General features: G+C 46.2%; 1 protein-coding gene across 2 annotated transcripts in view; it reads left to right on the top strand.

Moving 5' to 3' along the window:
* The window catches only part of PPARGC1A (PPARG coactivator 1 alpha), a 630,855-nt gene that overhangs the window by 242,432 nt on the left and 364,318 nt on the right, over nucleotides 1-24,105 (top strand). The window lies entirely within an intron of this gene.

The following is a 24,105-nucleotide window of genomic DNA, read 5'->3' as shown; positions in this document are numbered from 1 at the left end:
CTCTCCTTCCATTACAGTGGTACCTCGGGTTACATACGCTTCAGGTTACAGACTCTGCTAACCCAGAAATAGTACCTCAAGTTAAAAACTTTGCTTCAGGATGAGAACAGAAATCGTGCTCTGGTGGCACGGCGGCAGCGGGAGGCCCCATTAGCTAAAGTGGTGCTTCAGGTTAAGAACAGTTTCAGGTTAAGAACGGACCTCTGGAACGAATTAAGTACGTAACCAGAGGTACCACTGTACTCCTCTTCTCTCTTTACTTCAGGGTTTTCTCTTTCTCTTTCTGCACTACCACAGATCTTTGCCCCACATGTTTCTCCTATTTCCCAGATTCCCTGCCCATAGATCTTTCTGTAAGCCTATTCCTACCCTACCACTCTCCTCAGCTTGCACTAACGCAGATAATAATGTAATATAATAATAATTTATTATTTATACCCCACCCATCTGGCTGAGTTTCCCCAGCCACTCTGGGCGGCTCCCAATCAAGTGTTAAAAACAGTACAGCGTTACATATTAAAAACTTCCCTGAACAGGGCTGCCTTAAGTTGTCTTCTGAATGTCAGGTATTTGTTTATTTCCTTGACATCTGATGGGAAGGCTTTCCACAGGGCGGGCGCCACTACCAAGAAGGCCCTCTGCCTGGTTCCCTGTCACCTCACTTCTCGCAGTGAGGGAACCTCCAGAAGGCCCTCGGCGCTGTATCTCAGTGTCCGGGCTGAACGATGGGGGTGGAGACGCTCCTTCAGGTATACAGGACCGAGGCCGTTTAGGGCTTCAACACTTTGAATCGTGCTCAGAAACGTACGGGGAGCCAATGCAGATCCCTCTGCAACCCAATTTCTCTGTTTCCCAACTCTGCAACAGTGTTCTTTCTTTGCTGTTTTCCAACCATCATATCACTCCTCAGACACACCCTTAAAAAAAATCTCTTTTTCCTCATCACCATACGTCTCTTTGTACTTCCTTGCTCCATGTTTGCTATTTCCTTTTGGGAGCAGGTCTTGGAGATTTCTACAAAAGTGTGGGGGAAAGCACACAGTGAATAGTCTTAGGTAATCTGTGAGCCTATGGTTTTCCCGGTAGTGATGTATGGAAGTGAGAGCTGGACCATAAAGAAGGCTAGTAGGAATTGTCTTAGGTAATCTGTGAGCGTACTTAATCTGTGATGGTGACAGCAGCCACGAAATTAAAAGACACCTGCTTCTTGGGAGAAAAGCAATGACAAACCTAGACAGTATCTTAAAAAGTAGAGACATCACCTTGCCAACAAAGGTCCGTATAGTTGAAGCTATGGTTTTCCCAGTAGTGATGTATGGAAGTGAGAGCTGGACCATAAAGAAGGCTGATCGCCGAAGAATTGATGCTTTTGAAATATGGTGCTGGAGGAGACTCTTGAGAGTCCCATGGACTGCAAGAAGATCAAACCTCTCCATTCTTAAGGAAATCAGCCCTGAGTGCTCACTGGAAGGACAGATCCTGAAGCTGAGGCTCCAATACTTTGGCCACCTCATGAGAAGAGAAGACTCTCTGGAAAAGACCCTGATGTTGGGAAAGATCAGCACAAGGAGAAGGGGACGACAGAGGACGAGATGGTTGGATGGTGTTCTTGAAGCTACCAGCATGAGTTTGACCAAGCTGCGGGAGGCAGTGGAAGACAGAAGTGCCTGGCGTGCTCTGGTCCATGGCGTCACGAAGAGTCGGTCACGATTAAATGACTAAACAACAACAACAACAATCTGTGAGCCTCAGGCTGTGCAGGCCTGATATAGAAACCCTACAAATGCACCACTCCTCTCTTTAACACCTCACCACCACCCCTGGCCTAATATGTACTGCCATCCAAACTGAATTTCTTCAAAGAAGATAGAATTCCATGGAGTATGAGCTCTGGCTCACATAATTCTCAAAAGTTAACTTTAGAACAAGTCAGATATTTCCCCGAGCAGGGCCAAGAGAGCTCCCAGGAACATTAAAGATAATGCTAGACAAAGGTCATGGAGTACCTTGTAGGTTTAAAGAGCAGTTGTAAAATTGGTACTTTCGTTTAATTGACAGACATAGCAGCCATTGTGGAATATGTTAAATTAAATCAGGCCTCTTTTCAACTAAGAACATCCTGGTTGTGTAACCTTTCTTGTGCGATATTATTCAGTTAAGCATGTAAGTAACTATAGACTTGCAAATAATCTAATCTTGATGCTACAAAAGCATGAATAATCATCTTGAAAACCTGGCAGAGATTGAACTAGCTGTAATTTTGTGATTTACAGTTTACAAAAAGATAGTTTTCCTCTCACTATTTGAAAAATGAAAATAACATCTTACTCAGATTTTTAACTTCTGAACACCACGGGGCTCATTTTCAGACTAAATGAAGACGCTAAACATGATGGATCCTGAATACAAAAATAGCAAGTTTAGATAGTGGTGTCTGTGAAAGAGAGATTAGGAAGTAATCCTGCATAGACTTACCTAGGAGTAGCTCTCACTGAACTCAGTGGGGCTCACTTCTGAGTACACGTACATAGGGTTGCACAGTTTTTCAAGTAAAATCCACAAAAATCCAGTTGAACACTTAAAGAGCATTTAAGAATAGAATACTACCTATTAGGAATGTATGGATGAGTTTGCTGCAATGAACCCTGAAGCCAAGTGATGAAGTTTCGTGAAGATGCCTGCACAATGGAATTACCCACCACCTGATTTCCCACATGCAGAAGACCCCAGGCTAAACCATTAATAAACCTTGGTTACAGCTCATGCGGGGACGCGGATGGCGCTGTGGGTTAAACCACAGAGCCTAGGACTTGCCGATCAGAAGGTCAGCGGTTCGAATCCCTATGATGGGGTGAGCTCCCGTTGCTCAGTCCCTGCTCCTGCCAACCTAGCAGTTCGAAAGCACGTCAAAGTGCAAGTAGATAAATAGGTACCGCTCTGGAGGGAAGGTAAACGGCGTTTCCGTGCACTGCTCTGGTTCACCAGAAGTGGCTTAGTCATGCTGGCCACATGACGCGGAAGCTGTACGCTGGCTCCCTCGGCCAATAAAGCGAGATGAGCACCGCAACCCCAGAGTCGGCCACGACTAGACCTAATGGTCAGGGGTCCCTTTACCTTTACTTTACAGCTCATGATAACTGGGAGAGAGCCAAGCCATGAACCTGGGTTTAGATGACAGGATAAGCCTTTGACATAGAACAGCATGGCACAGCATGGCACAGCCGTAAAAAGAGGGACAAAGTAGGGACAAAGTAGGTGTGAGTTCTTCTCCAGGAATCTGCATGCTTACACATTCACACTAAACAATGTGTTGGCTTAGCCTGACATGCGGACCAGGGCAGTATGTGGCTCAGTTTCCTAGGGGGCAGGGGAGTCACATTAACACCATGCCTCATGTTGAGCAAAGGTCAGCCTACTTAAATTGGTCTTACCACCTCCCAGCCCAAATCCAGTACTCAGTTACACCTTGCCCTGTGCTCCGTTGAGTTGGCCGAGTCCATGGTGTGGCCTTTACTTCAAGCAACAATGCCCTGTTCTTACCTCCAAAGTGTAAACTGAATGAAAAGAGGGAGGGAGGGGATGTTGCCCCCCTCAAAATCTGTGCAAATGAGATTCTGCAGGCTCATAGCTGCATGTACAGTGGCACCTCAGGTTACAGACGTTTCAGGTTACAGACTCCGCTAACACAGAAATACAGTGGTACCTTGGGTTAAGTACTTAATTCGTTCCTGAGGTCCATACTTAACCTGAAACTGTTCTTAACCTGAAGCACCACTTTAGCTAATGGGGCCTCCTGCTGCTGCCATGCCACCAGAGCACAATTTCTTAACCCGAGGTACTACAGTGGTACCTCAGGTTACATACGCTTCAGGTTACATACACTTCAGGTTACAGACTCTGCTAACCCAGAAATAGTGCTTCAGGTTAAGAACTTTGCTTCAGGATGAGAACAGAAATCACACTGCAGCGGCAGCGGGAGGCCCCATTAGCTAAAGTGGTACCTCAGGTTAAGAACAGTTTCAGGTTAAGAACAGACCTCCAGAACAAATTAAGTTCTTAAGCAGAGGTACCACTGTACCTTCATGGACTTTATCTTGATCAGTGTTGATTACAAAGAATGTGCTCACAGTCTGTTAGTTCTCCCTTTAAATTTGTTGTGCTCCACCACCTAGTTCCTTTCAAAAACATTTGGCATTCTAGAGATAAACCGATTTGACAAAATATTCAGCGAGCACCAGAATATGCTGGTTGATACTTGCTTTCTGCATTCATGGCTTGAGATTCTATCATGGGTGACTGAATCTTAGGTAGGCTTCCATTGTTTTTTATTTTTATTTTCTATGACTTTGTTGTAAGGTTATTCTAGGGCAGGGGTCTGCAACCTTTAAGACAAAAAGAGCCACTTGGACCCGTTTCCGGAAAACAAACAAACCGGGAGCCGCAAAACTCGTCATTATAAAAATAACTTTTTTGTCACTTTGTTATTATTTCTTTGTTTGACCCCCTCAGAATTACTCCTCCTCATAGAAATAAACGTTAAATTAACAAGTTACCTTTTTGTGTGTGTGTGTTCTTCACTCCCCTTCAAAACAGTGACCAGCGTACATGCCCCCTTTCAATGCAGTGACCAGCGTAGATGCCCCTTACAATGTAGCAGGCGGGCGGGTGGGAAGGTGACGTCGGGATGGTGCGTGACTAACGCACGCACCGCCCCCATGCGACGTCACAGCCAGTACAGCGCCCGCCACAGTGGGGAGTGTCGGGGTGCACAATGCGCCTCCTCCCCTCGCTAGTATCCGCCCTGGCAAAGGTGTAAAAGAGCCACATGCGGCTCCGGAGCCGCGGATTGCCGACCCCTGTTCTAGGGCTTTGTTTCAATAAGCAAGGTACAGGCCCAAGAAATATTTGCCTTGAATCCTTTTCCTTTTTGTATGTTCCCCCAAATTTACCTCCATTCTCTTGGTTCAACTGTGCTGTCAATGCCCAGGCTTGCTACTTAGCTCAAAAGTTATTTAATAGGAAACTGCAAAATGCTGTGACTCTTTCGCAGAAAAACCGAGCATAGACTTAAATCACTTACATGGACAATCAGCCCATCATTTTGGCCAGTGTTTACCATGTTCAGATGTCATAATACTCACGCAATTCCTTTGCTTGGGTGATTATTTGGCCTTGTTACCTTTAGCTCAGTTACCTTTACCTTTTTCCTTCTGTTTGCACAAGAGGCCTATGAGGCAAAGGCCAGTACTCTGTCTCCCAGCTGAAGTTTGGTACGCTTAAGTTATATCTTGTTATCTGTGGCCTACCTCAGAACCTGTTCAGAATTTATCCCAGTACCTACCAGTTTCCACAGTCTTAGATATGAGATGAAAAATTAGAGTTTCTAACCATTTCTTTATAAAATCCCAGCCACACATCAGACATGATAACAAAAGATCCTTTGTGTTATACTAAACTTAAAATGCTGAACCCAAACACTGAAGATAAATTTACTAAAGCACTAGAAACTTAGAATCACAGAATTTTGGAGATGGAAGATTTTGGAGATCACGATCCTTTGCCCAACATGGGGCTTGAAAAAGCCCAGATACAAACATCCAACAGCTACAAAGACCCATGCTGGTAAGCAAAGCAATGTGGTGCTTATGGGGAGGTGTCAGGGAACTGCCATCGGAGCCTAGAGTGGAGGTAAGGCTCCCTAACAATGCAGGAGAAGGGACCAGCAGGGGGAGAGAGCAAACTTCCTTTGAGGAAGGAAATAGGAGGGACACCAGGAAGCAAGGGGGGACTGCGGAGAGAGGGCTCCAAGACTCTTCCACAGAGACCAGCGGGGAGAGCCCAGGACCTCCGTTGGGCACGCCCACTCTGCACAGGAGACTTCCGCGCAGGGAGGCTAGGAGGAGACTTGGGGTCAAAGAGTTTTTATGTTGGAAGAAGTTCAGAAAACGCCCACTGACGGATTCTGCCAGCGACTGACACAGCCATGGAGAAAGGGCTGTGCAGCCAGGGAAAGGTTTAGCCAGGCAACGTTGCCTAGAGCTGCAGCACCCTTTACGCACAAGCAACCCCAATTCCCTTTACAGGAGGGTACCATGCTTCAGTGAATTACATCCACCTAGAGCTTAACTAGGGGAAGAAATGGAGGCAGTGAGAAATTTCACTTTCTTGGGCTCCATGATCACTGCCGATGGTGACAGCAGTCATGAAATTAAAAGATGCCTGCTTCTTGGGAAGAAAGCAATGACAAACCTAGACAGGATCTTAAAAAGCAGAGACATTGCCTTACCGACAAAGGTCTGTATAGTTAAAGTTATGGTTTTCCCAGTAGTGATGTATGGAAGTGAGAGCTGGACCATAAAGAAGGCTGATCGCCGAAGAATTGATGCTTTTGAATTATGGTGCTGGAGGAGACTCTTGAGAGTCCCATGGACTGCAAGAAGATCAAACCTATCCATTCTTAAGGAAATCAGTCCTGAGTGCTCACTGGAAGGACAAATCCTGAAGCTGAGGCTCCAATACTTTGGCCACCTCATGAGAAGAGAAGACTCCCTGGAAAAGATCCTGATGTTGGGAAAGACAAGGAGAAGGGGATGAAAAGAGGACAAGATGGTTGGACAGTGTTCTTGAAGCTACTAACATGAGTTTGACCAAACTGCGGGAGGCAGCGGAAGACAGGAGTGCCTGGTGTTCTCTGGTCCATGGGGTCATGAACAGTCGGACATGACTAAATGACTAAACAACAACAACAACAATGGCTTAACTGCGTGCTTTGTTAAATCTATAGCATGTCATCTGTAGGTTTGAGTTTCTAAAATAGCAAGAGTAGGAGCCTTCCATTCATTTCAGGAATGCAGAAATTGGGGAGGGCAGCATCTCACATTGGGAGGCAGAGAGAGACAGAGAGATGAGGACAGAGAGACAGAGAGATGTGAAGTTGACTAGGTGACAGCAGTTTACCTCTCCATCAGTCGCTCACAAACACCCAATTGTTTATGTCCCTGCATCTGTCTTGCCTTCCACAGAGAACCCCCCAAACAGCTGTAGAGGCAAGGACATTCACCACTTCCTTTGCCATGCAGAACACAAGTCTGGCTTGTAGCAAGACCAGGAGCAATCAACAGTATGATGCAGGCCATTTTACTTCTCATTGTACAAGTTCCTTGATTGACAGTTAATGTAACAAAAGGAGTCATACCCAGCATGGTAACAGAACAGCCAGGGATAAACGCTGGCTACTCTGTTGTCTGTTGTGCAACTTTCGCAGGCAAAAGAACCCTGCTGGGGCTTCACTACTCACTCATCTTTCTTTAAGAAACACCTTCATCTCTGATGCTCTTCAATGGAATCTTTCATTTATTTACAGCTGCTGATACATGGTTAATGGGAATGGCTCCCTTTCTGCTTTTCACAGGCCTCAGGCTGAGATTGTTGCAGCAATAGCCAACAGGCCGAGACTGTCAAGCAGATGACTAGGCATGACTAATACAACTTTACCCGAAAGGTAAAATTTTACCCGCCACAATTTTACCCGAAAGGGTTCCCAACGAACTATCCTTTCAGGAAATAGACAGGGCGTAGCAGAATATCCAAATGCACATGACCATAGTGTGATCTTATAACCCTTGTCCTTTTAATTATTCCGGTTATTTGAAATGTTTTATACTATGATACCAATAAAGGTATTTGATTGAGTGATTGATTGATATACAGTGGTACCTCGGGTTAAGAACTCAATTCGTTCTGGAGGTGCGTTCTCAACCTCAAAATGTTCTTAACCTGAGGTACCACTTTAACTAATGGGGCCTCCCGCTGTCTCTGCACCACCAGAGAGCGATTTCTGTTCTCATCCTGAAGCAAAGTTCTTAACCCAAGGTACTATTTCTGGGTTAGCGGAGTCTGTAACCTGAAGTGTATGTAACCTGAAGCGTCTGTAACCCGAGGTACCACTGTACAAGACAACCTGGACTACGTGACAGGCAGGCCATTAGCTAATTGGGGCAGCTCTGCCTGGATGGCTGGTAGAACACTCTTTTGGGTGTTAAGCCTGTCCTGTCCTGTGTGGCTAGGGTTCTGTTTGCAACCAGTGTAGTCACAGTGTTTGTGGGTGGGCAGCTGTCTCCTGTCTCTTGCTACTCCTGCTATGCAGAGTCTGCAGCACTGGTGAGTTCTGATCCTCCTGCCTGCTTCAATTCTTTTGCCTTTTGACATGGCTCTTGCTGGCCATGTAGGCAAAAGGTGTGTGGAGACCATCTTTCTATCATTTCCTAAGGTTGACCATGAGCTTGCATATCCTGTTTCCTAACTCCATGTTCTTTGTAGTGCCTTGGTTTCCCTTGTTCCTTGTCTTAATTCCCCTCTTTCCCTTCCTGTCAAAAGCTTCCTTCTCCCCTTTAGATGAGTATCTCTCCTGCAGTGGGCCTTGGACTCTGGTCCCAACAAGGCCGGTGTGTGCTTACTATTTTGTTGTTGTTGTTTAGTCGTTTAGTCGTGTCCGACTCTTCGTGACCCCATGGACCAGAGCACGCCAGGCACTTCTGTCTTCCACTGCCTCCCGCAGCTTGGTCAAACTCATGCCGGTAGCTTCAAGAACACTATCCAACCATCTCATTCTCTGTTGTCCCCTTCTCCTTGTGCCCTCCATCTTTCCCAACATCAGGGTCTTTTCCAGGGAGTCTTCTCTTCTCATGAGGTGGCCAAAGTATTGGAGCCTCAGCTTCAGGCTCTGTCCTTCCAGTGAGCACTCAGGGCTGATTTCCTTCAGAATGGATAGGTTTGATCTTCTTGCAGTCCATGGGACTCTCAAGAGTCTCCTCCAGCACCATAATTCAAAAGCTTCAATTCTTCGGCGATCAGCCTTCTTTATGGCCCAGCTCTCACTTCCATACATTACTACTGGGAAAACCATAGCTTTAACTATAAGGACCTTTGTTGGCAAGGTGATGTCTCTACTTTTTAAGATGCTGTCTAGGTTTGTCATTGCTTTTCTCCCAAGCAGGTGTCTTTTAATTTCGTGACTGCTGTCACATTTAGGTATTCTGCTGGACTGACTGACCTTCTGTCCCCTTGCAGCTAAACAGAAGCACTGGCCAGCTTGAGGGGCCCCTGGGTGAGATACCTTCTGGTCCCAGCACCAGCTTGGCTACCTTCCTGGTAGGGCTGCTATATTGACTAGTTGGCAGGATTTTACCTGGCTTCTAACCATAAGGGTGGGTGGAAACCAAGACAAGATAGAGCTTGCCCTCTCTTGCCTTCTACAGGTTAGACCAATCTTCCCTCCCCAAGGCAGTTATATGAGAAGGTGTTGGATATGTGAGATTGAGGGCAAGCTGAAGATGTACCGTATTTTTTGCTCTATAAGACTCACTTTTCCCCTCCTAAAAAGTAAGGGGAAATGTGTGTGCGTCTTATGGAGCGAATGCAGGCTGTGCAGCTATCCCAGAAGCCAGAACAGCAAGAGGGATTGCTGCTTTCACTATGCAGCAATCCCTCTTGCTGTTCTGGCTTCTGAGATTCAGAATATTTTTTTTCTTGTTTTCCTCCTCCAAAAACTAGGTGCGTCTTGTGGTCTGGTGTGTCTTATAGAGCGAAAAATTGTTAGGAGAGGCTCAGAACTTACAGGGTTAAGAGTTCTGAGTGATGACGCCTCACATTCTGAGGGCGGGCTTAGAACACTGAAGGGAGTGGTTTCTCTGTGTTCTTTCAGTGTGCGTGTTAGCTCCGTTGAGAGAGCAAGCGACATGTCCGCTCTGTCGCCAGGAGATTTATTGCTGTTGTGTTTTGCTAAGGAATAAAGACTTTAAGATAAGGAGACTGCTGCGTTTCAGCCTGAGTTATTACCACACGACAGAACGTTCCTGCTTCTGCTTCCGCTGTGTTTTACGCTCTGCTGAGTCAAAGGTCCCAGGGGGAAGACCAGAGCTGCGCAAGAGAAGTGTGCCGGACCCCTGGACGAAATTGACCCTCAACAGGTTATGGAGGTCAGCAATAAAGATAAGCAACGTTCGTGCGTGTGAGGAGGCTGCAGCCAGAGGCCAGCCGATGAGACGCTGGGAAGTGAAACTGCAGGCAAAGAGGCTGAGGAGCAGCCAAAGGCCAGCTAAGGAGTAGCTGCTGCCAGCCAGGAGTTCGCTGGGAGGAGCTGAGATCTGCCGGACCGGGAGGTACTCGTAAGTAAGCTGGGCCCCCGGGGAGAGATGGCAGACAGCCAGAAGTCGTCAATTCCTTTTGATAAGGTGGACGGGAGCAAGCCCTGGGCCGAGAGAAGGCAGGCACTGAAGAAAGCAGTGGGAGCCAGGCGAGAGGGGGCTGAGAATTGCTCTGAGGAAGCACCAAGAGGCCCAGAGGGGGCTGGAAGTCCAAGAGGGGCTGAGGAATGCCCAGAAGGCCCAGAGGGGGCTGGGACTGTGTTGGAGGGCTGCCGGAATGCCCCAATACGTGAGCTGCGTGCTGGAGAACAGCTGAGAGAAGAGAAGAGCTTTGCACCAGAGAATGGGGTTGCAGGCCATTCCAAGAGTCTTGAGAGTGCCCAGGCTGTTTGGCAGGAGCTGGAGGGGGTTTGCAGAGAAACCACAGCAGAAGCCAAAGGCCATTTTCCCAACGGCAGAAAAGCCTCAAGGAGGAGTGCTGCTGGAAAGGTTGGGGGGGCAGAGAAGACCAAAGGCAAGTTTGCAAAGTTTTCCACTAGGCGATGTTTTGTTTGTGCCTCGGCTGACCATCTGCGTCGCAACTGCCCACAGAGAGCAAGCAAGCCAGGGCAGGATGAGTCCAAGGTCGTTTCCCATGGGAACCAGCCGGGTTTCCATGGCAACGGAGAGTGCAGGCGTGAGAAAGCTTATCAGCTGTCTGCGTCGATGGCAATTTTGGACGACAACAACACCTGCAACGAGAGCCCCAAGGTCGGGGGCAGCAGGAAGTCAGTTGCTAAGGCAACAAAGAAGGACAACTCCGGAGGGGGGAGAGTCTTACGTTGGGTTGTTGACTCGGCTGCGAATGCCCATTTGGTAACAGCGCCACCTGATGGACAAATGTTGAACTGCAAGGCTGTTTCAACTGAGAAAACAGTTAAATTTGCTACAGGTTCACAGGGTCGTATAACCCATGTTGGTAACATGTTTGTCTCTTTCTTACAGGCTGAATTGAAGGTTTATGTTCTCCCTGAGATAAAACATTGCCTGCTATCTGTACCGTGCCTTTTACAGGAGGGATATTCAGTGAGTTTTGAAAAAAATGTTTGCACCATTTCCAAAGGTGGAAAGCAACTGGTACGTGTTGCAAAAAATCAGAACAACCTCTTTGTTCTGGAATCACCTCTGGAGGGAGGGGGGAACACTCATGTTTCATGTGCATGCGTGTGGCACAAGAGGATGTCACATGGGTCCTGTGAGGACGTCCAGATGTTATCAGAGTGCACCAAAGGTTGCAAGGTAAAAGAATGTGGTAAACCTTTGAATTACAGGGCTTGTAGAAAAGCCAAGAACAAGGGATTTAATCATCCCAGGGTGGAGAGAGTAACCACAAAGCCTTTTGAGCTTGTGCATGCAGACCTTTTAGGTATGCCACAGCTAAGTCTGGGCAAGGCCAAATGGCTGATGGTGCTGACAGATGATTATACGCAGAACGCATGGGCGTTCACGCTGAAAACGAAGGATGAGGCAACGCAACTGATCAAAGATTGGGTTGCAGAGGTGGAACAGAGGTTCTCCACCAAGGTGCAAGGTCTCCAGTTTGACCGTGGTTCAGAGGTCACTGGGTCTGCTCTAAAGAGTTTCTTTCGCCAGAGGGGGATACGTCACAAGGTGACTTCTCCTCAGGAGAATGGCGTGGCAGAGCTTAGGAGTAAAGCTCTGGTTCGAGCATCCGAGATTCTACTGGATGACTCTGGTTTGCCTCACAGTTTTTTGGGGGCGGCAGTAAGAACGGCCAATTTCACGATGAACAGGTGCTACAATGCAGTGGTAGGTGACACCCCGTATTTCCTGCTTCATCAGCAGAAGCCGCTTGTGCATTTCTTTCGCACTTTCGGTAGCAGAGCCATGGTGCCTGTACCAAAGTTTCTGCAGCAGGAGGGTGGCCCAAGGTACCAGGAAATGATCTTCTGTGGATATGAGCCTGCGACAAAAGGGTGGAGATTCGCATACCCAGAAGGTGATCAGACCAAGCTTCTGGTCAGTAAACAGGCTGAGTTCTTTGAGCAGGATGGTTGGGCAAGGCGCAAAGCGCGCTCTAATGTTCACTCAGATTGTCTGTCTGACTCTGAGGAGGAAGGAGAGCCAGAGCCTGAACCTGCTGGTGGAGACCAGGTCCCTGAACAGAGTAGGGCGTCTCCACAGGTTGTTAAGGGAGTGTCCAAGAGTGAGCCCTCATCTCCTGTGCGCATAATGGAGAAAGCTCACAGACGTGTCAAGTCAGAGGGGGAGTCTTCTGATGAGGAAGACGCACACGCTGGCCCCAGTGGGTCAAAAGGAGCACCCCAGGTTGTGCCCAGGCGGTCATCGCGGACTACAAAGGGAATTCCACCTGAGAGGTTTCAGGTCACAAATGCGTGGGTTGGTTTCGCACAGTGCGAACCTAAGATTTGTGAGGTTCAACAGGTGCCTAACAACAATGCCAGGAAGGGGCGGAAGGCAATGGGGAAGGTGTTGAACACTCAGAAGTCCTCTCAGAACGTGATTTGAGAGGGGGTGTTAGGAGAGGCTCAGAACTTACAGGGTTAAGAGTTCTGAGTGATGACGCCTCACATTCTGAGGGCGGGCTTAGAACACTGAAGGGAGTGGTTTCTCTGTGTTCTTTCAGTGTGCGTGTTAGCTCCGTTGAGAGAGCAAGCGACATGTCCGCTCTGTCGCCAGGAGATTTATTGCTGTTGTGTTTTGCTAAGGAATAAAGACTTTAAGATAAGGTGACTGCTGCGTTTCAGCCTGAGTTATTACCACACGACAGAACGTTCCTGCTTCTGCTTCCGCTGTGTTTTACGCTCTGCTGAGTCAAAGGTCCCAGGGGGAAGACCAGAGCTGCGCAAGAGAAGTGTGCCGGACCCCTGGACGAAATTGACCCTCAACAAAAATATGGTAACTGGAGCTGTGTCTGTTTTAAAATAATTTGTGCAACACAGTGAGTGCGGAATATGATGGTTGGGCAGAGAAAACATAGTCTGGAAAATCCAAGGCAAATTTCAATGAAAAGCAAGTTGCTTCTTGCTCTTTTGGTGATGAATAGATGCTTAATGGTCTGTAGTGACCAATGCTAAAGTGAGACTTCCATTGCTCATTGGAAGCAAGTGTTGTTGGGCCACAACTCTCGTCATCTCTGTTCATTGGCCAAGGAGCTGATGGGAGCTACAGTGCCATAACACATCAAGGACCACAGTTTTTTCCAACCTTGATGTATAAGGTTTCTTTTTAAGTAGATGGAGTGGAGCCTCACATAGCAGAAGCAGAATATTTTATGCAAAACAAGGTAAATTGTGTAATATACTTAACTTGCATAATTTACACAGGTGGCAGAAATGAGCTTTTCTCGTAACAAAACAGTGAAAAACTGTTTCACTGGGATTGAAGAAACCTTGCAGAATATGATGGCTCTCTCTCTCCCCCTCTCTTTAATGAGTTCATATAAACCTGAACATAGTTCTCTTTTTTAGTACTAACGTATCTCCAAAATTTCATCTTGGTGTATACTGAAGTGTCCCTGTTTTCTTGCCAGTTCATTTTGGGTGGGGAGGAGAAACATTATCTAACCTTGCAACAGCTGGAATATGGTTATCTAATTGTTGTTTGAATAGCATTGCGATAATACAAATGTCAAATTCGCTATCGGAATGTCAAAAAGGCAACTACCAAAGCGAGCCCTCTCTTTTTCTGAACGAAGAAACAATAAACCAATTTGTAAGCATTTATTTTTAAGAGCACATTTGGTCTCCCCGCCTCTCTTTACTAACAAGAGAGTGAGGGTGGGGGGGGAGAGGATTTAATGCAATGTGATGAATCTGTCTACATAAAATAAGAGCTGGAAGGATAGGAAGATTGTATTGCCTATAAAATCCACTTAAGATGCATCATGGATTCATTCAAAATATTTATGATGCCATTGTAAAAATAAAATAAAAATGTATTTGTTTTCAAGGATCAGAAAATGGCAAGTTCCTTCTTTTGAGTCTTGCCGCAAAACTTTACACCAGAACATTCACAGAGCACAGGCATATGGCGGCCCATGAACCCGTTGCTTGCTTTCATTTACAAGCCTATGCTTTTTCCTACTGCTGTAGTTTATATACGGTGTTGTCAGTTTCAATGCCTGTGTTTACTCTTGCTGCAGTTATTGACCACAGCCCCATTGAAGTCTCGGTTCTAGGGGTTATCAAGATTTAGACTGAGTGACCTGGCCGTCCTGTACAATTCTAAGAACTAATTCGTTCAAGGGGAAAGTGTTTGTTCAGTCTGATTGTGTTCTGAAAGAACAAATTATAATTTAAAGGTACAATTTGAAACCCCTTCTTTTATCATCCCTGGTGCTCCAGCTGACTATTAACTAGCTAAGAGGCGCTGAAAACCCCCAATGTATCTGCCCAGTATTAGCTTGATTTGATCATAATTCAACTGCACACTGGTTTTGTCTACCCTATGTGTACAATGAAGTTCCTATATATATGATATATCAATAAAATCATTCAGATATTCCAAGACATAGCACAGTATTTTCTTCTCTCCTCTAGCACAAACTTCTGCATGTCCAAATCTGCTTTCCTTCTTCCAGAAGGTCATGCAGATAGCATGATCCACTCATTTTCAATTGACATGGAACCATTTTCACATAGACCTCCCATTCCATGAAATAGTCTGTCGTGGTGATCACGAATGCCAGGCAGAAGGAAACAAGACTCCCATCTCTTTTCACATGAATATTGTACCTGCAGTGCATTGGATCAAACCCATAAGATGTTAATATGCAAGGCTGTAGGATAAAATCCCAGCTGTTGAAAGTGTGCTTAAGTGATATGCTGCCCCTGATAGGACTTGCTTGCGAGTAAAGGTATTCAGGATCCATTAAATGCTAGGCCAGGTAGGAAATGTACCAAATTCTGCCTGTTGTGTGCAATGGCAAACCCTCTAATCGGAATTTCTGATGAAGAAATGTATTTGTTTGAGAAGTAACCTCACTTTTCACCAAGCCGATGTATTTGTATGAATTTTTACTATACCGTGCTTGCAAATAACGTTTATTTCTGTTGTGTAAATATGCAATGGTTCATTTTAATAAAATGTAAGCCCTAAAATAAGATAAACCCCATGACTAGAAGTGCATTGAAGATTTAAAGTGCATTCATCTGCTCTTTTTCAATATAAATATTCATTGGTTCAGTGTTCTCAGGTTGCTGGAACTTTTAATCTGCATTCAGATGGAGGTGCTTTAATCAGGGAGTTCATAAAAACCTAACTTTTTCCATAAAAAATATAGTAAGGTATAACACAGGGTCACTAGAGCTTAAAAAAAAGGAAATAAAATTGGGTAAACTGCATCTTGAAAAGGAGGGAAATGCAAGCGCTGATGGCATTCTGCACCATAATATCAATATTCTATTAAAAATAAATCTCTCACTGTTATACTGAAGTGCCTCAAACAGCCTGTCACTTTACTGCAGTCTTCAAAGATGACTGATAATGGGTGAAAAAAATATAAAAATAAAAATCCCATAGCATCTGTTTACCATGCACTCTCAGAAACAGTTAAGATTTTTTTTTTAATGTCAGCAGTAATATGTGCATGTATTAGCTATCATAGAGAGATCAACGGAACAAAGACAGGCTCACTCCATGCTGGGAATGGGGCCGGCTACTGTTATAAATTAGGAGAGCCCAATGGGAGGCAGGGGGAGTAATTTTAAAAGGCACCTTGCCTTTGTTTCATGGAGCCTACATCTCTTTTGCAACATTTTGTTTATTAAGATTAGGACTAGGACAAAACTATTTGTATTGGATTTATATAGCGCCACATGGCTCCATGGAGCCTTCTGGGCTTGCAGTCTTGTTTTGCAGTCTGTTTTTAGTGTTTTTATTTTTTAAAAAAACACCTCTCATTTTCAGCCCTTTTTTTTGCACTATTTTGCCATTGTCGTTCTCCTGCATTACCTTCTCAGTCACTGGCCTCATTCGTTTGCCCATAATGCCATTAAATCTTTTGGCTGAGGCAGCCCTTGCGATTGTGTTGATATTGCGCGTCGAGGTCCCCAGCGCCACCCCAAATAACTCGCACATCACACAGAAATTTTAAGGTTTTTGGCATAATTTTGGCCACAACTTTATTAAAATACAAAAAATGTGAGTGGTTGCTTAGGCATTGGTTGCGACTATCTGCCCCCCCCCCCAGTGGGGGACAGACTGACATTCTGCAAGCCTGCGAAAGTCAGAAATGGGGAATACATTTGGGGATAGCGACGGAGCAGGGAACCTGCCCTCAGCTCTCCCCAAATGCAACCAGGGGCTCTTGTGTGGCCCTAGCCCCTTGACAGGGTTCGGACAGAAGCAATAGTGAGCCCCTGTATTCCTTTAACGGAATACCCTTGCAGCAGCAGCATTAGAGGGGCAGGCACAGCCAATCCATGCCCCTCAACCAACCAAACCATAAACCAATGCCTAACCGCAACCTTGTGACAATTTGCTATGCAGTAGGCAAAAACCAAATGGCCCAGCCACTCAGCCAGATGGACAAAATTCCTACTGGGCCCCTGCCCCAAACCAAACGACCCCATGACAGGCATAGAAAAGTTAAAGCAAACAACCCTAAATATTGGGCGGGGGGACGGGCAATCCGATGCACGGAGCGAAAAGAGGAAGCCCTAGCCTCATGCAGGGAGTTTTAACATTTCTGGCTGTCAATCAACAAATGGCAACATTAACTTTTTCCCAACAACAAGGGAAGCCCAATCACAACAGTGGCCAAAGATCAATTAGCCCGCCCCACAATTTTGGAGTGTCCTGTCAGCCCCCACTGCAACACGTGCTCTCCATGAAGGAAAACACGCTTTGTCTTGATAAAACATTTGATGTGATGATTTCAACAAAAAATGTGGAGGCCACCACAGGCAATCAGATAAAGCAACACTTTATAACACGGATTCCTCTCCTCACCTCTCACCCCGGGCTGAAAACCTTATGTTTCCTTCTTCTGCTATACCTTGAACGGTTCTAAATTTGATCCATTCACTTCTAAATGACTGCCATATCCTTGGACGTCAATCGAATTTAAGTCAAAGTTGGTCATGATAAGGTCCATTGAAATCAACGTGACTGAATGGAAGAATCCCCTTCCATTGCTTTCAGTGGGACTGTGTTGCAGCTAATTGCAACGTCCTTCGTGTCCAGTGCACAACTGATGATGACAGGTGGAGGTGAGTGTGTTTTCAATTTTAGTGATGCAGATTTTAACGGCAAGGAGTAAGTAAACAGTTTCTGTGAAAGAGAATAGCAACTCCTATCCTTTTATTCAGCAGCATAAGTTGCTAGGTTTTGGACATGCCCTGGAATTGAACTGAGAAGCTGAATGTGGCAAACGTTTCAGTTGCGCGTTGAGGTCCCCAAGCCACCCCAATAACTCACACTTCACACATCAATTTTTGTTTAAGGTTTTTGGCATGAATTTGGCCACAACTTTATTTAAATACACACACGTGAGTGGTTGCTTAGGCATTGGCTACGACTATCTGTCCTTGCCCCAGGGACAGAACTGACTTCTGGATTCCAGCGGAAGCCAGTCAGGGAAAACAAGATTGGGGGGAAAAGAAGCTGGGCATCAGTCCCTCACTTCTCACCCGCATGCTCCCGGGGGCTTGCACGGCCCAAGTCCCATGCCAGGGACTAGGAAGAAAGGATGGCAAGCCCCTGAATTCCTTTAACGGAATTCCCTATGCAGCACCACCATTGGAGGGGTAGGCACTTACCCCTCCACCAACCAATTTTAACCAATGCCTAAACTGTTTCTGTGAAAGAGAATAGCAACTCCTATCCTTTTATTCAACAGCATAAGTTGCTAGGTTTTGGACATGCCCCGGAATTGAACTGAGAAGCTGAACGTGGCAAATGTTTCACTTGTAGGAAGGTTAGCCACAGAAGGCACTATGTTTGAGGTCAGTAGAAAGGAGGGGAGGGAAGCAAGCAAGGCGTACATGACTTAGACTGGATTTTGCATTAGCCAGGCCATTTGGTAACCTGAGCATTCATCAAGTACAGAAAGTCATATACGTGCAACTGCTGACTACACAAAGTTTGCTTGACAGCCTTGTTAGCAACTGCTATATTACTTGACAATTCTGCACTATTTAAGTACTTAGATATGAAACAGGGTATGTTGTCCTGGCAAAGTCATTGTATTACAAGCCACTTTTCAAACTCAAATTCATAAATCAGCGAGGGATTTCCCCCCACCCCTTCCCTAACAGAAGCACTGTGTTAAAAAAGGGAGCCTCTTCCTCCGTCTGCTTCCTCACTCCCTTTCATATGGCTAAAAGGGGGAGAAAAATACCGAACCAAGAGTTAAGAAATGATATTGTAATATTCAGTGCTTCATTTTTCTATTTTTGAAACAGCTTAATTATTTCCCTCCAAGGGTATTTAGTATCAAGGGTATATTGGCAGAAAATGTATCTGACGGTTTCAGCAGAAAAAAATTCAAATTACTGGTACACAGCAAAGGAAAATCCCTAAAGTCCATGGCGAAGATTGTATTGATTTTTATGGAAGCAGAAGTCAGGACAGGACCAGTACAAATACAGATTGTCCACAGCATCAGTTGCACAGCTGGAGCCATAGAATGGGAGTTTATGTGTTCAGATTGCTAGCATCCATCAACATTTGGCGAGTTATAACAGATCATTGCCTCCCAGCACCTCCAAGCTTGGATCCCATGGTGGTTGAGGTCAGTGGAAACAGTTAAAAGCTTCTAGCATGCCCATTAACATCTCGATCTTTTCATGTAATTTAAAAGTTTGTAAGTTGTAGGATTCTAAGAGAGAGTGGGATACAAATGTGTATCTGAACTGATGGTAGTAGCAGTAGCTCAAAATAAAATACAGTGGTGCCTCGCAAGACAAAATTAATTTGTTCCGCAAGTTTTTTCTTCTTGCGAGTTTTTCGTCTTGCGAAGCACGGTTTCCCATCCCATAGGAATGCATTGAAAATCAATTAATGCGTTCCTATGGAGACCGCTTGCCAGGCTGGCAGTGCGGAGAAGGGCTTTTCTCCCCACCGCAAGCCTTCAGGACAGGTACGGGAACAGAGGGGAAGGCGCACAGTGCTTCTCCTCTGTTCCCGGGGCTTGCGGTGGGAGGAGGGTTTTTCTTCCCCACCGCCAACATTCAGAACAGCATTCTGAATGTTGGCGGTGGGAAGGAAAACCCTCCTCCCACCGCAAGTCTTCAGGACAGCCATCCGAAGGCTGGCGCGGGGAGAAGGTCTCTCCGCCCCACCGCCAGCCTTCGGAGGAGCCTTCCGAAGCCTGGCGGCGGGAGGAGGTCTCTCCGCCCCACCGCCAGCCTTCGGAGCAGCCTTCCGAAGCCTGGCGGCGGGAGGAGGTCTCTCCGCCCCACCGCCAGCCTTCGGAGGAGCCTTCCGAAGCCTGGCGGCGGGAGGAGGTCTCTCCGCCCCACCGCCAGCCTTCGGAGGAGCCTTCCGAAGCTTGGCGGCGGGAGGAGGTCTCTCCGCCCCACCGCCAGCCTTCGGAGGAGGTCCGAGGACAGTGGGGAAGACGCGCTGCGCTTCCCCGCCGTCCCGGAGATTTCCCTATGGGCTTTCGTCTTGCGAAGGAAGCCCATAGGGAAATTCGTTTTGCGAAGCGCCTCCAAAACGGAAAACCCTTTTGTCTAGCGGGTTTTCCGTCTTGCGAGGCGTTCGTCTTGCGGGGCCCCACTGTAAGAGGAATCTGGAACACAGTTATGGTCTGCTTCATACTTCTTTGTGGCTGTTCCTAAGCATGCAACATCCACCCACCTAGGGAATGGAGGAAGCTGATGAATCAGAGAGGAAAAAAAGGGATATAAGTATCCAGGATGGACACATGACAAGTGTTGTAAACCTTAAAAAGTGTACAGCTTTTCTCAGTTAATCAAATGCATTGAAATCACTTGGTAAAGTATTATTATTATAACTATTATTATTATTATTGCCATTACTATTTATTGAATTTGTATGTAGTTGTCTAAAATGTCCTTGAGTAATAAGTCATTTTAATGGTTGCTTTGTTTGGCTTTTAAAAGTCTGTATGTTGTACACTGCCCTGATGTTTTGCAAGAGGGCAGTATATTCTTTTATGAAGAAATACATAAATGAAGTCTGGCAATGTATGCCCTGATTATGGCACTTAACATCAGTGAATAATTGTAGCATAGTAAGGGAAGTGTATTTGCAAAGGAGTAGTCCCATGTCTGGTATGCGGGTGGCGCTGTGGTCTAAACCACAGAGCCTAGGGTTTGCCAATCAGAAGGTTGGCAGTTCGAATCCCCACGATGGGGTGAGCTCCCATTGTTTGGTCCCAGCTCCTGCCAACCTAGCAGTTCGAAAGCACATCAAAGTGCAAGTAGATAAATAGGTACCACTCTGGTGGGAAGGTAAACGGCATTTCCGTGCACTGCTCTGGTTCGCCAGAAGCGGCTTAGTCATGCTGGCCACATGACCCGGAAAAACTGTCTGAGGACAAAAGCTGGCTCCCTCGGCCTATAGAGCGAGATGAGCGCGCAACCCCAGAGTCGTCTGCGACTGGACCTAAGGATCAGAGGTACATTTACCTTTACGTTTAGTCCCATGTCTTGTCCCATGGGTTGTGGGGCCTTTCAGAACATTGGCTGGGAATGAAATTAGCAATGAATTAGTTCTCCCCCTAGAAGCCAATTGAGCTGGTGCACCAAATAACCCTCCCTTCCTTCTAAATGTCTCTTATTTATTTATTTATTTATTTATTCATTCATTCATTCATTCATTTATTTATTAGACCCCGCCCATCTGGCTGAGTCTCCCCAGCCACTCCCAATCACATGTTAAAAACAGTACAGCATTAAATATTAAAAACTTCCCTAAACAGGGCTGCCTTCAGACGTCTTTTAAAGATAGGATAGCTGCTTATTTCCTTCACATCTGAAGGGAGGGTGTTCCACAGGGCGGGCGCCACTACCGAGAAGGCCCTCTGTCTGGTTCCCTGTAACCTCACTTCTCGCAATGAGGAAACCACCAGAAGGCCCTCGATGGGAGTGGAGACGCTCCTTCTAGTATACAGGACCGAGGCCGTTTAGGGCTTTAAAGGTCAGCACCAATACTTTGAATTGTGCTTGGAAACGTACTGGGAGCCAATGCAGATCTCTCAGGACCGGTGTTATGTGGTCCCGGCGGCCACTCCCAGTCACCAGTCTAGCTGCCACATTCTGGATTAATTGCAGTTTCCGGGTCACTTTCAAAGGTAGCCCCACGTAGAGTGCACTGCAGTAGTCATCTTGCTCATAGTAAACCAATACTAAAATATCTCCATTGGTTATTTGCCCCCTTCTGAGCACAGGTCAAGATGCTAACTGGTGCTTGTCTTCAAATTACTTGTGACCCAAGAACCTGGTCTACTCCCATATCAAGCTGTCCATACCTCAGAATCATTTGCTACAACCTTTCTCTGTGCATATTTTTCATCTGAGGTGAGAATGAGAGTTTTTTTCATACGTTCTGGGCAAGTGTCTCAAAGCACTTCTTGCAACACTACTAGTCACTTGGCTTGTCTAAGATTCTGAGAAAAAGAAGATACTTTTTTGAGGGGGGAGGTGTCACTGGATGTGTGGTTTGTTTGGTTTGTCTTGATTTCATTATAACACAACCAGTCTATAATGGAAAGGCTAATTTCTTAGATTCATAAATATTTTATATTTAATCATGAAATATATACTTTTGGGGGCCATCTGGCATGAAATATACAACCTTTTATCATAAAACAAGCAATTGCGGACTGTAAAAAGCAAATATTCCCTATTGCCATGATGCAGGCCATTAGTGAAGCTGTATTTTCTTTATTTATTACAGTAAACATTTCCTTGATAATAAATAAGTTGCATATTTTACAGCATGCAATAGTTGCTGTTGTTTTTGTGACATGATTTCCATTTACTCTGAGTTCTGTGATTGCACTTTCTCAGGATTAGTTCTTTTTTAATGCTTCCTTACAGTACTTTAAAGTGATTCAAAAGCAATTTAACTTCAATCAGATAATTGTGGCATGGTTGTAGTGTAAAGGACTTCACTGCAAGTAGATGACAGGTGGGAGGAATTTAAAGTGAAAAAGCGGTGAGGGGAAGGCATGCTTAACCCATTTCCCTACCTGCCAGTTCTATATTCCTAGTTGCCCGCTTCCAGCAACAAATACAAAACACAAGTCTGAGTAAATTCCTCTTGGGATGGGGACAGGGCCAGCCCACCAATGAGGCGACCGCCGCAGATGGCAGGATCCACAGGGGCAGCAGATCCCAGTCTAGAGCTTTATTGCCCCCTTGTTTCTGATATAGGTCTTCACTCACTCCTTCTTTCCCAGGTGGGGAAGGAGGTGCCATTTTGTAGTTTGCTTCAGTTGCCAAAATGTCTTGGGTTGCCCTGAATGGGGACAATGTCAAGTGAAGAAAGGGTTAAGCGCGTACACACACACACACACACAAAACAAAAAACAAAACACACATCACTCCAAATGATATATTCTTGAAATTGCTTGTTAACTTGCATTAAAGGTAAAGGACCCCTGAAGGGACGCGGGTGGCGCTGTGGGTTAAACCACAGAGCCTAGGACTTGCCGATCAGAAGGTCGGCGGTTCGAATTCCCGCGACGGGGTGAGCTCCCGTTGCTTGGTCCCAGCTCCTGCCAACCCAGCAGTTCGAAAGCACGTCAAAGTGCAAGTAGATAAATAGGTACCGCTCTGGCGGTAAGGTAAACGGCATTTCCGTGTGCTGCTCTAGTTCGCCAGAAGCGGCTTAGTCATGCTGGCCACATGACCTGGAAGCTGTACACTGGCTCCCTCGGTCAATAAAGCGAGATGAGCGCTGCAACCCCAGAGTCGGCCATGACTGGACCTAATGGTCAGGGGTCCCTTTACCTTAAAGGACCCTTGACAGTTAAGTCCAGTTGCAGATGACTCTGGGGTTGTGGCGCTCATCTTGCTTTACAAGCCGAGGGAGCCTGCGTTTGTCCACAGACAGTTTTTCCAGGTCATGTGGCCAGCATGACTAAGCTGCTTCTGGTGCAATGGAACACCGAAACCAGAGCAGTGCACGGAAATGTCATTTACCTTCCCACTGGAGCGTTACCTATTTATCTACTTGCACTTTGGGGCGTGCTTTTGAACTGCTAGGTTGGCAGGAGCTGGGACCGAGCAACGGGAGCTCACTCTGTCGCGGGGATTTGAACCGCTGACCTTCTGATCGGCAGGTCCAAGAGGCTCAGTGGTTTAACCCACAGCGCCACCCACGTCCCTATTAACTTGCATTAGCTCGTAATAATTAGTAAGGTCTCCAAATTGAATGCCGTGTTATGGGCCCGTTCAGCCATTGCTTAGCTCTTTGTGGTTTCTCAGCATGAGGGACATCCCACAATCAAAAGGCTTTCTTTGCTTTTAAAAACATTTGTACTTCACCTTTCCATTTAAAGGTAAAGGTAAAGGGACCCCTGACCATTAGGTCCAGTCATGACCGACTCTGGGGTTGCGGCAGTCATCTCGCTTTATTGGCCGAGGGAGCCGGCGTATAGCTTCTGGGTCATGTAGCCATCATGACTACGCCACTTCTGGCAAACCAGAGCAGCGCACAGAAATGCCGTTTACCTTCCCGTCTGAGCGGTCCCTATTTATCTACTTGCACTTTGATGTGCTTTCGAACTGCTAGGTTGGCAGGAGCTGGGACAGAGCAACGGGAGCTCACCCCGTCGCGGGGATTTGAACCGCCGACCTTCTGATCGGCAAGTCCTAGGCTCTGTGGTTTAACCCACAACGCAACCCGCGTCCCCTAATGCTCCAAGTGGTTTACATTAAAAAGAAGAAGTGTGCATGCACACGAAAGCTCATACCAAGAACTAACTTAGTTGGTCTTTAAGGTGCTACTGGAAGGAAAA

This window comes from Podarcis raffonei, chromosome 9 (genome assembly GCF_027172205.1).
Source record: "Podarcis raffonei isolate rPodRaf1 chromosome 9, rPodRaf1.pri, whole genome shotgun sequence".
Taxonomy (NCBI): domain Eukaryota; kingdom Metazoa; phylum Chordata; class Lepidosauria; order Squamata; family Lacertidae; genus Podarcis; species Podarcis raffonei.
Note: the sequence above shows the minus strand (reverse complement) of the source record. Positions and strands in the feature narration are given on the sequence as shown.